Source organism: Lycorma delicatula, chromosome 1 (genome assembly GCF_047948215.1).
Source record: "Lycorma delicatula isolate Av1 chromosome 1, ASM4794821v1, whole genome shotgun sequence".
NCBI lineage: Eukaryota > Metazoa > Arthropoda > Insecta > Hemiptera > Fulgoridae > Lycorma > Lycorma delicatula.
The window spans coordinates 211,449,503-211,462,349 of NC_134455.1; the positions used below are offsets into that span (position 1 = coordinate 211,449,503).

The 12,847-nt window shown below is 29.9% G+C and overlaps 1 protein-coding gene and 1 long non-coding RNA gene across 4 annotated transcripts in view; one reads left to right on the forward strand and one right to left on the reverse strand.

The window, feature by feature from the left end:
- Positions 1–12,847, reverse strand: part of LOC142327993 (uncharacterized) — a 58,225-nt gene that overhangs the window by 19,760 nt on the left and 25,618 nt on the right. The window lies entirely within an intron of this gene.
- The window catches only part of LOC142328003 (uncharacterized), a 69,494-nt gene continuing 67,884 nt past the window's right edge, over positions 11,238–12,847 (forward strand). Inside the window, exon 1 of the long non-coding RNA XR_012757153.1 lies at positions 11,238–11,566. This is a non-coding gene — a long non-coding RNA (uncharacterized LOC142328003). The remainder of the gene's footprint in view (positions 11,567–12,847) is intronic.

Consider the following 12,847-nt stretch of genomic DNA (forward strand, 5'->3'; position numbering starts at 1 on the left):
TTCAGCAATATTGTATTATTACTGTGGTGTAGGAGGAATGAGGAGAAACTTTAGGCAGTGGAAGGGAGAGTGTGTGACCTTAACTGTCTACAATAGTAGAAAATTTGACTTTATTTTTACAATTACCACTTAATATAGGCCATTTTGTTTTTTTTTTTCACAGTTATGAATTTTCAAGACAAAAGAATAAGGAATCTTAATGATAATTTTCCCTTCGATCAGTTGACTAACATGTTACTCTACAAACTATTATTATAACTTCACTGTTTAATACAATAATTAAAAATGATAATATTTTACAAGAAAATATAATTTCAAGTTAATTTTCTACTGGACTTCTAGTTTTCTGACTTTTATTCCAAGGAAAAATAATACATGTCATTAATTATAGTTCATGAAAGAAAGTCCTTAACAATTCATTTACGGGTACCATTTACTGTTTCTGTAATTAATAATTTACTTCAATTAATTTGATTTGCTTTTGAAATAGATTTGACTGCTTGAGGTGTGAGTCACAAATATGAAAATAAATATTATTAATCAATTCCAGTGATTTAATTTGATAACTCTTGAAATATTGTACATTTAATCTACTTAATTGTAAACCATTCCATTGCAATGATTATTGCTCTCTCTTTTCCTAAATAATAGTTTTCAGACACACAAATACTGCAGATAGCTTTGACAGTATTATATGAATTATAATGTACAGGAATTAAAACAATAAAAAAGAGTATAAAACAATACCAAAATTATAGACATTTTTAAATATTTAAAATAATGAATCAGCCAATCAACTGAATTATTACTGACAAAAATTATCTCAGATTACTTAACAAACAATGGCCAACACAATGAAAACTTTATGCCACATGATCTATGACATCTACACTGCAGAAAATAAAGATAATAACAGATCTAAAATTACATCAGCAAGAAATTTCACCAAGCAAAACTTATTATACTAAATATAATGCCATTGGTGAACTCTGAAATACTGGTATCACGTCTTTAATACAGGTGTAGAAGTAGACAGGAAAATCAAGGATGTTATTAATTTATATTCCAATATGTTAAGACATCATATAAGAAACATTAGCAGATTATAACTGGTAAAACTTGAATATTTTAATTTGTTTATATGTAATACTATTCCTTACCACACAGTATTATCATCATTTTCAGTTCCCTTTAATCCAAGTTTCCTCAGGTTAACCCTTATAGAAGATTTCTCCATCTGCCTTGATCCATGAACCATCTCTCTTCCATTACACTCACCACATCTCCTCTCTTGTGCACTTCCTCCATCATCGTATTTATCCATTTCATTCTTGGTCTACCCCTTGATCTTCTACCAGTTTCCAATGCACCCATCATCCTGTTTGGTAATCTTTCCTCATTCATTCTTTCAATATGTCCAAACCACCTGAGCTTTGATCTTCCAGTTGACTCGACAAGGCTTCCCAATGTCAGTTCATTTCTAATTATACTGCTCCTTACCTTACCCCATCTTGACTTCCCTAGCATGCTTCTCTTGCCTCTTGAATTTTATTTCTGATTCCTGTACTCGACTGCCCTATCTTTCTGCCGCGTAGGTAACTCTCTTAAACTGAAAAGACAGCTCCTTGTTCCAGACCAGATTTCTTACAATCTGATAAAATCCACCTGCCTAAGAATAAGTACAAGAGTACTTATTCTTAACCATTCTCCCATCCTCAGAAAAAAATTGTTCGTAGATAACTAAACTCTTTTACCTTTTCTATTTTTCTACCATTCATAGTTATGTCCATTGAATTTCACTTTTTTCTGTCTTGCACAACCATTTTACTCTTCTCAACACTAAACTGCATACCACATTTCTGAATTTCTTCACTCCACACATTTACTGCACACTTACACCTTCCCAGTAAAACTCCCTCCAATAAAACTCGGTTGTCTGCAAATAACAAGTTGCTCATTCCTTCTGCTACTTCCTTTTTAACTTTCTTGAAGATTCAATCCGTTGTTGTTATTATAAACAAAAGTGAAGATATCACACTTCCTTGTCTAAACCATTCTCATCTTGAACCAATTCAACCTTCCCAGTCTTGTCCTGACACAACTCTTGCTCCCCTCACACATAACTTTAACCACCTGAATATCCATTTTATCCAACTTTCTTTCTTCTAGCACCTGCCATACAACTTCCCTACCAACACAGTACATTCATAACCATCCAGAACATTGTAGTATATTTATTATAAATTAATAATAATAAAGCTTATATATAATGAAGGATTATCAATGTGATGTATACTTCCTTCCACATAAATAAAAATTAAAAAATGTAATGCAATTCAATTCCATGCCATTTTTATAAACAGAATTTCTATATAAGTATATAAATTAATTTCCAAATTTATAAAATTAAGTTTTGCAGCACAAGCATGAAGTTATACCAATGTTGCAATTGAAAGAAAGGTTTTAAACATGTAAAAGTTATAAAGAAAGGTTATAAAAACACAGCATGCACACAACCATAGAAATGCCAGAAGTTTTTCAAAGCAAAATTTACTTTTAAATTTTCTACAAAGGAAGTAAGGCTTAATTAATCTGTGAGCAAGTTGAATGTAACCATATTAAATAAATAATAAAACTGCTAATAACACTGAAAATCTTAAGAGAGCAAGGATTTTTCTGGAAAGAAGTAGAACATGATTACAATACTGAACTGACAGAAAATTAAATTATTAAACCTGTTTGAATGATGAAAATATGAAAGACTGTACAACTAATTATGAAAAAAAAATACATGATAAACAGTAATAACAGTGGTCAATAAAAGTTTGTTTTTTATATTTGTTACAAGAATTTTAATTTATGAATCTTAGTATTTTTGAAGTTGATTTAAAATATGTAAGTGTTTTCTTTCTATCAGGCATAATTTTTTGTAATTACCATTTTTTGTTGTGATATCTTTGTGACAGTAGTATAAGTCTAATATAAACACAATTTCTACACACCTACAAGCTACTTCTTTTGGATTTTCTGGTGTAGTTTGCTGTAGGTACATCAGCCTTGAGCTTCCAGCAGTAGTCAGCATTCTTGAGTTCCATTTTTCCTGACAGCATTGTTTCCATGGCAAGTATTTTCTGGTGAAAGTGTTCTCCATGTTCATCATTCCTAGCTCCAAGATTGATAAGGAAAAAAATCCGTATCAGAATATAAGAAGTGAATCTTCAGTGACAAGTACATGTACAAATGCTTTATAGTTTTTAAGAAACTCAGTTATAAGTTCTCTGTAGTTATCTGCCTTATGATTTCCAACGAAGTTTTCAACATTTTTAAAAGATTTCCGTGCAGCAAACTCACAGTCATTCAAACTGTCTTCAAATTCAATATCATTCATTAGTTTTCTTATTTGTGGTCCAACATATATGCATTCCTTTATCTTAGCATCACTTATATTAGATTATATTAGGGAGCCTATTTTTAAGTGAAATCCAGTTCCATCATGATCCATTACTTCAATGAAATTTCTCATTAAGCTTAAATGTGTAACAGCAGAAGGTAAACTGAATCATATCCAACACAAGTTTATATTTTCATATGACTTTCATGTGAGATGCATGACATAAGGAATTGATGGACATGAAGAAGGACTGCTTTCAAAGTACACTTTGAAATTTATAAACAGATATCACTCATCAGGATGATGCATATGTCCCAAAACTTCAAATAAATATTCCATATCATTTCAGTAAATTAAGTCCTCATACTGGAAAAAAAATGTTCAAACTCATACTGCCTGTCATAGATAGCACTTACTTTAATATTGTGTTATAAAAGATTCCATCCAATCATGATATGAGAACTTCTACTTAATTCTTGGACAAATTTTGATTACGAACGAGATTATTTAATTCTAACTGATTACACTGGTCAACAAAATTTAATTATCTGTTTGATAAATGAGAGAGAATGGCTGTTTCTTATAGCATTTTTTATGCTGATTTCATATATGGTAACAGATTTTTTCTACCGGACTAGTTTTGCTGTAATTGAAATTTCTTTTTAAAAAAAATTTATGGTGAACGTAATATGACAATACATTATTTTGAGCTCACCTAAAATCTATTTCTTTTCGATTTTCTGCTGTAGGTAGATCCCTAATTAGATTCCAACAGTAGTCAGCTACCATTTTTGGGTTCCATTTTCCCTAGTATCGTGTTTGCACTGTATATATCTTCTGGTGAAAGTGTTCTCCACATTCATCACTGATGGCAACGAGGTTGTTAGGGAAAAATCCAAATGTGAATGTAAGAAATGGATTTTGAGTGACATGTTACACACAAGTTCTTTGTAGTTTAGAAGGATTCACTCACAAGTTCTCTGTAATTACTGGCCTTATGGTTTCCAAGGAAGTTGTTTACCACATTTAAATGTTTTCCATGCAGCAACCTCCAAGTCATTCAAACAAGCTTCAAATGCCAGATCACTCATTATTTTTCTTATTTGTGGTTAATAAATATACCTTCCTTTATTTTAGTCAGCATTGCTAATATTAAGTAATTTGTTTTTTTAGAAACTTAAACCCTGTACCATTACAATCCATTGCTAACAAAATTTTTTGAATAAACCTAGCTTAATGTGTAGTGGCAGAAGATAGACTTTTTTTGGTTTTACTAATACCTGACTGATAACATTCTTCTCTCCTATAGTCAGTAACTCTCTCTTTAATGCAATGATTTTTCCTATCCCTGCTATCTCACTCACACAAAAACCAACAGAACTTTGTGTATCCAAGTTGCAGTTTAAGTAAAAGTGCTATTACTTTCAGATCTCCCCAAATATGCCATAAATATTTCTCATACTGAATCCTGCTTGATAAAAGTTACATAAGTTACAGTGTACACTAATGGTATTGATTGGTATTTATTTCCAATCGAAGTAGAACACCTTTCAAAAACTAAGCTTTGACGAGTCAATAAAAAGTTGCCATTTCTCAGGATAGTAGATATGTACCAAAGCTTCCAGTAAAAAGTCCATATCATTACAGTGTGCCAAGTTTTCATACTGAGAGAAGAAATTTTCAAATTCTGACAGTCACGGAAAGCAGTTTTTTTAGTGTTTGGTTTTAAAGATGCCTTCCTTTCAGTCTTGATACCAATATTTCTACTTGATTCTTTGATAAATTTAGATCGCAAATCACATTTAATTCTGACTGATTAATAAAATGGGGTTCAACATATCTATCTTCTAAAATGTTTGGATCTCTTTCTTCATTGCCTGATAAGTCGCACAAGATTCAACATTTTCATCTTCATCTAAGTTCCATGTTTCTGGTGGTACTGGAATTAGAAGATTTTGGCTATCTGGCACCGGCTGCATCGCAGAGGGAATATCAGGGTATTTAACAGTAAGTCTAGTTTTAGCTGTTATCGCAGAGATCTTTATTACACAAAAATAACAGTCTATGGTGTGACCAATCGGTTCTCTCCAAACTATTGGAATTGCAAATGGCATGTTACAAAATCCATATAGCCAACCAGTCAACAATATTACACAAGAAGCACAGCAAATATGAGAAGCCCAAGATTGGTCCTGATCACCTAATTTACATTCAAAATACAGTTCATACGACTTTTTTATCAGTAGAATTAAATTTCTTTTCTGAGACTTCAACGTTACCTCACCACAAATGCAGCAGAAATCGTTTGGATGATTAATGCAACTGCGAGGCATTGTTGATTCATTACAGTAAATAATATTGTTTAAAAAGGAACACTTTATAAACACACTAATTTAATAATCATCCTCCCTTTACTGAACAACATATAACTGCAAATATGAAAGGCAGCTACAAAACGGAGTGTTACATACACAAGAACTTGCACTTGAATGAGAATTAAAAACATTTCTCTAGTCTGCATGACAGTTTATAAGTAAATATAATAACGACAGAAATGACTAATGAGTGGATGATATGTTTAGAGAAAGATGAAAATAGGAAGAATTAGTTACATTCTTGTTCATTCTAATTAATGTATAAGTAATAAACACAATGACTAATTTCTTACAATTCAATGTGACAATAATTAAGGGACTGTAATAAATAAACAAGAGCTATTTAGCTGATAGACAATATAATAAAATATGTTCACAAAAAACTATGCTAATGGAGTTAATGTATGATACTACCTGAAAATAAGAATGGTAATTACAAAAAACTAAGCCTAAGAGAAGAATTCTGATTTCATATATGAAATCAGCAGAAAAATACTATAAGAATCAGTTATTCACTCTCATTTAACAAAATCATTGTTGATCAGTGTCATTTAACTGTGGTTCAGTATTTGTAATTTCTAAAAAGTCTGGGTTTCTCCTTTGTTCATCTGATAAATCTGCACAACCTTCAACATCAACAGCTTCATCTTCATCTAATTTCCATGTTTTTGGTGGTACTAGAATTGGAAACTGTGGACTATGAGGCACTGGTTTTGTAGCAGAGAGAATATTAGGATATTTAACAGTATGTCTAATCTTAGCTGTTATCACTGATACTTTTGTTAATATAAAAATAGTAGTTTGTAGAAGTAGTAGTAGTTTGGTTCTTTCCAAACCATTGGTATTGCAAATGTGATATGAGATCCATTCAAATAACCAACCAGTCAACAGCATTACAATGAATTACAGCAAATATGAAGAGCAAGGACTTATATGGGCTCAGTTCTGAGATCACATAATTTTTTATCAGTGGATTTATATTTCTCAACTCTAACGGAGTTATACTCTACAATTAACTTCAATGTTATATCACTACAAATGTAGCAGAAACTATCAGGGTGGTTAATGCAATTCACAGACACGTATTATAATACTTTAAACACTTTACACACACATTACTGTTGTATACACAATGAGTTTAGAGGAAAAAATGAAATCACACATCGGTAGAAGAAGTAGCTGTACCAGTAAATATTACAAACAGGACTAAATGTCGTATTTGACTGATATAGTTGAGATTTTTCTTAATTTATAATGTATAATATATATTGTACAGTATTACATCAAACAATGAGTCACCAAAACAAAATTCATATATGCTGCACAATGTGTAACTAATAACATGTGACTGATGAGCGACATAATTACATTTAGAAAAAAAAACATAAATATATGTGCATCATTTATAATTGTTTAAATTACTATATATATAATAATGATACTTATTTTTCATCGCTAATTATCAACTCAAATAAATTATGTTAATTTAGCAACAACTACTGCAATAAATAATATAATTGTACTTGCACTGTTCATGCACATCTACTTGCTGGAAAATAGGTAGGGCAATTACAGAACATCTGAGACCAACAGAGAAATTTTGACATCATATTCCGAATCGGCACCCAAAAATACATAAAATTCAGCAAATATTGACCATGTAACAAAATTAGTATTGAGTAGTGTAATCTACTTTTTTAATTAAAATGGATTTAATGAAAATTTATCAAAAAGTTATTACAAAACAGATATAAAAACTCTTATTAAATGAGAAGTAAAATTAACCCAAAATAGTGTACAATTAAAGAAAACTCAATTAATACAAAAAAATCAAAAATTATAGTATAAAATATTTAAAAAAATGCTTTTAACTTTAGAAAAAATGTATGCATTTAGGGTCATCAACTATTATGAAAATGAGAGCAACAAATAAGGCATAAATTCAATAGAATAACAAATATATACAATTTATAAGTCTCCATTCAAAATACAAAAAAAAAAAAATTCAAAAGAAAGGAAAAATTGAAGTGGCAGTAATTATAGGAAATGATAGCAAAACAGGTGCCGAAAGTATGTTATATAAATGGTTTAACATTAAAGATTGGGATATTACCAAAATATATAGTAAACAACAACTATAAATACCAACATCAAATTATGAAGAAGAAACTGATAAGATGTATGAGTAATGAAGATGTAATAAAATCAGAAAAGTACTGCTGTAAGATACTGATGGGAGGCTGGAATGCTGTTGTCAAAGAAAGTGAAGAAGGAAGTTTGGCTTAGGGATAAGGTATAAAAGTTGGAACATATTAAGTAGAATTTTGGCCATAGAAAAAATTCTTTACAACCTACACTGATCAAAAACCATGAAAAAACGTGATATATGTGTGTATCCCTTTGAAAGAAGTATGCTATCAGACAGCCCACATCTTAATAGAAGAAACAAACAGGAATGTAGTAAGAAAGCAACAGATTACAAAGTCCAGAGATCAATAATGAGAAATGAGAATAACTTTAAAGAAAGTAGAGAAAGTAAAAGTAGTTAGGGAAGGGAACTTAAAAGTTCTAGAAATCAAATGAGCAAAGAATGAAAGAAAAACAAGGCAATTAAAAAAAAAGGAGAAATTTAGAAAACAATTCAAGAAATAAAAATAAATAACAGTCGAGAAGCTGAACATTCCAAGGAATTGTATAAATGTTTAAATGAGAAAGTAGAAAAGTAGTGGAAGACATAATTTAACTATCTAATAATAATATATGAATACAGAAGAATAGCCTAAGACTTTGTGAAAAGGTAATGACACAGATTCCAAAATAAACTGATACCAGAAAATGTATAGAATGCAGAACAATAAGTTTAATAGCCTATACTGCTAAGATATTGTTAGAGTCCTAAACCACAGGTTGGTAAGAATAATGGAAGTGAATGCAGGAGAGGAACAGTTTGGCTTCAGGAAAGGGAAAAGAACCAGAGATACCATCGAACTATTAAGGACAACTGAAGAGAGATATTTAAAGAGAAAAAGGAATGAGTCAGCTTTTCAAAGATCTACAGTAGGCCTTTGATAAGAGTCAAATGGTAGAAAATTATGTTGATTCTTAAAGTGAAAAAAGTAGAAAGAGAAGACAGAAGGTTAATTAAAGAATTATACGAGACAAACAAAAGCAAAGAAAGTAAGTAAGAATATGATTTACTGGGCTTAGGTCTAGGTCTAGGTCAAGGTATTAGGAAAGAATGCTGCCTCTCACTGATACTGTTCAACATTTAAACTGAAGATATTTTGAAGGAATATATTAGAAGAAAGAGAAAAAGTAAGTATAGAAGGATGAAAAATAAGAAGGCAAAAGATTTGCTGATGATATAGTAATTCTAGCCGATAGCACACACTTAGATTTTTGCAAACTCCACACTTTAAATACTGTTACAGCCCAGGAGAAAAGAATAAAAATATATAGAATTGAAAATAAAATAAGAAAAACTAAATTAATGGAAGTAAAACTAAAAAGAAAATTTAGTGGCAAGGACAAGTATTTTATTTTTTGGGTGAAAATCGCTTTTGTGTTATCATCATGTGGGTCAAAATAATAAGAGGCTTCTTCTCAGATACTAAACTATTAGTAACATAGGGATAAACTATGATAATAATAGGAATAAAATTGAAACAGTAAAATAAATGTAACAATTAGGATAATACATGAAACATGAATAACAAAATAATATCACAATTTTTTGACGGGTTAAATCTTATTAAGAATATTAATTCTTTTCAGAGGTAACAATACCCAGTCTAATAAATTCTTAAAATTTCTTAAAAATAACAACTCGACTTTAAGTAGTAATTACTGAATCCATCATGCTGTTTTTAAGTACTATTAATAATTATTGCATTTTGTTTACTTTTGTTATAAGTTGTATAGAATTTGTGTATTTAACTTTAATTAGGTAGTGGGGGTTTATGGTTACTAGATATACTATAATATTTGTGGTCTAATAAACTTTTTATATAGTTACTTTTTTATAACATCTTTATATAGTTAGCGAGTGAAGCAAGCGTAGGTTATGTTTGGTTAGATATGTTGATTTCGTGTACTGATGAAATGTACATATATCAACACAAAGAAAAAGAAAAAGATTAAGCCGTGCAGTTTTGTAGTGGAAAAGATCCCATAATTACATGGTTATGCTTTTGGACAACATTTACTTCCTATCATATATCATGGGTACAATACATTGCACAATTTCATGCACTCTTAAAAATGTTTACAAAAGTTAACTATTGAGCATAAGGACACAAAGTAATCAGTTTAGCTATATTTATATCCATATTAGGAGCCTTACTGTTTAAGTGTGTATATTTTATACGTGAATCTTTCTACTTAAAGGTTTAAAAGCAATATAACTTTACAATTGTTAAATTAAATTAATAAGAACAAAGTATTACAATATTTTTAATGTTAAAAAATTAGAGTTAAAGTGTAGTTTATGTAGTTAAGTTTATTAGACCACAAATGTTATAGTATACCTAGTAATCATACTATCATTATAGATTATTGCAGTTGGTGAATGGTTGCTGGTTAAGCATCTATTCTGAAAAAAAAATAGTTATACAAAGGGAATATCTTTAATTATTTACAAATTGAATCAATCATAATTCCTTAAAAAAAAAGATCTGCACTTCAGTTTTAGTTATATTAAAAACCACACCAAAATGTGAAAAATTCCAACATAGCATCTGCTACTAAAGTTCAATTTTAAAAATGTCTGATACCTTTTGTACCATGGTTCTGAAAGCAATCATTACATTGTTGACAATGTTGCATTCTCTCAGTATATAAACAAATTTTAAAAACTAACAATGCAAGCATAATTATTTTATTAATCTCTTGGGCAGAGTTGATTTTTTTTAAGTACTCATTAAACGAAGTACTCGTTTCTTTTTTTAAGAAATGATTCATTATTATCATATAATAGAATGATTAATTTTATTTTGATAAAATGAACGTTAAACAAAGGAATGCATCGCACCCTATAAAACCAACTTGAGTAAAAATAAAAATTAAGTGCACATTATCACGTCTGTGCTATACTGCCCTCCCATAACTAACTTCTGGAGTTTGGAGTCCGTAACTAAAGGTCTGTAGTTAGGTACTATTTGCTTTGGAGGAATGTTTTAAGCAAATTCTGGAGTAAATGCTACTATGAAAATCAAGAGATATTTTTTTAATCCTATAAAAACATCTATTATGATGTATCTCTCTAAAAGTTCTAGTAAAAAGATGGTTTAACGAATTGTTACGATTAACATTTTGCCACAACAAATCTTCCACTTGATTTCTCAATAGCGTATCGCGTGGGTTGTGGGTATAATAAATTGTTCAAATCGCGCCAATTTTAGTAGCTAGTCATATTGCTTCTGGACAAACATGTCGGCGTTAGTCTTCATTGTTCAGTTGAAATACATTTATTTTACCACTTCCTTCTCAAGGAAATAAAAACAATTGTTCTTACTGATACATATCTCTTAAATAAAATTTATATTTATTATGCCGCCTTACTACAGCGTAGTACGTACTTTCAATAAAGAAAAATTACTTCGGCATTTACTAACAAATTCATAATTATTACTGCTAATAATTCACGTCGAACTCTAATCGATTTAGAGCAAAAATCGATTCGTTTAGTTTTCAATCTATATTCAGTAAGTTGCCAGGCCGATGTAATATACATTTAAACAGTTGTACTGAGACAGAGAACTTTTGCAGGTTATCAACGCACACCTAGGTTACCTGTTGCACAGTACGTACGACATCTTTCTTATTAAAAATGCATGCGTTTTGTCATTGTTTACTCAATATGAAATATAAGACATAAATTTTATTCCGAACTATAATATGTATTAACATCGCGCATATTGTTTTGTTTACTTTTTTAAACTGCTTAAAGGTGAGGTTTAACATGTATTGAATGCAAAAAGCCGCTTCAATAAGATTTTAAAAGTCGATTTTAAGGATTTTTAGTAAAGCATAGTAATATGTGATGCTTAATTAATACACATAACAAAAAATACTAAATCAAGCTTTTTTATTTTAATTTTAAATCAATATGCCTATAAATAACATTTTGCATCATTTTGAATGGTTCATTGAATTAAAGGATCAGGATGAGAATTAGGTTAGAATAATTGCAGTAGTATCCGAGAATTAAAACCACTTTACATGTAAATTTAAAAAAGATTATAACTGTGATAGAGAATAATAAAAATAAAAAATTATATTTGCTATGATTTTGTCCACTTTGGTCACTATTGAAAATTATTTTAAACAACTATTCTTTAAATTTATAGATTTAGTGTTTTAACAGTGTGCCAAGAAATATTTTCCAATTGCCCTAGCAACCATCTCTCACCCTCACATCAGTTGATGTTATAGGTTGTTGGATTTTTGGGTTTTGGCAGACAATTTCTTATACCGTGTTGGATTTGAATTATGCTTATATTTAGTATGTTGAAAATATCAAGATTTTCAATGTTACTTGCTCCATGATTTACATCTTCGTGATGTTTGGCAAATAACAAACTACATTGCTTATAACTATCCATGGCAATAACATATATTCAGAGATTTTTCAACCATCTTGTAGACTCAAATCCACCAAATTTTAGAATAATTCTAAAATATTAAATTCATAAAAAAGCACCAAATCTTAATCATTGGAAATATATATTATGAATTATGAAGTATATAAATGCACAAAAACAAACGACAGTTATAAACTAAATGAGAAGATGCAGTTTAAAAACAACAGATGGTTTGACCTCATTCCTAAATATATGTCTTGCTCAAAAAGTGGTTGCCAGCAACAACTTCAGCTAGTGTCAGGGAAGAATTACATCAGTCACTGAATATGATTACAAGAGTGACTGAAATCATTTTACTTATTTATTTTCATCAGAAATATAGGCTAATGTCTGACTACAGTTTCTTAATAATACAACCATTTTTGTAGCACACACAGAAAGCCAGGCCTGAACGGAATTTTAAACTAGAACTTATAGATGAAAGGCATATACATTTCTGT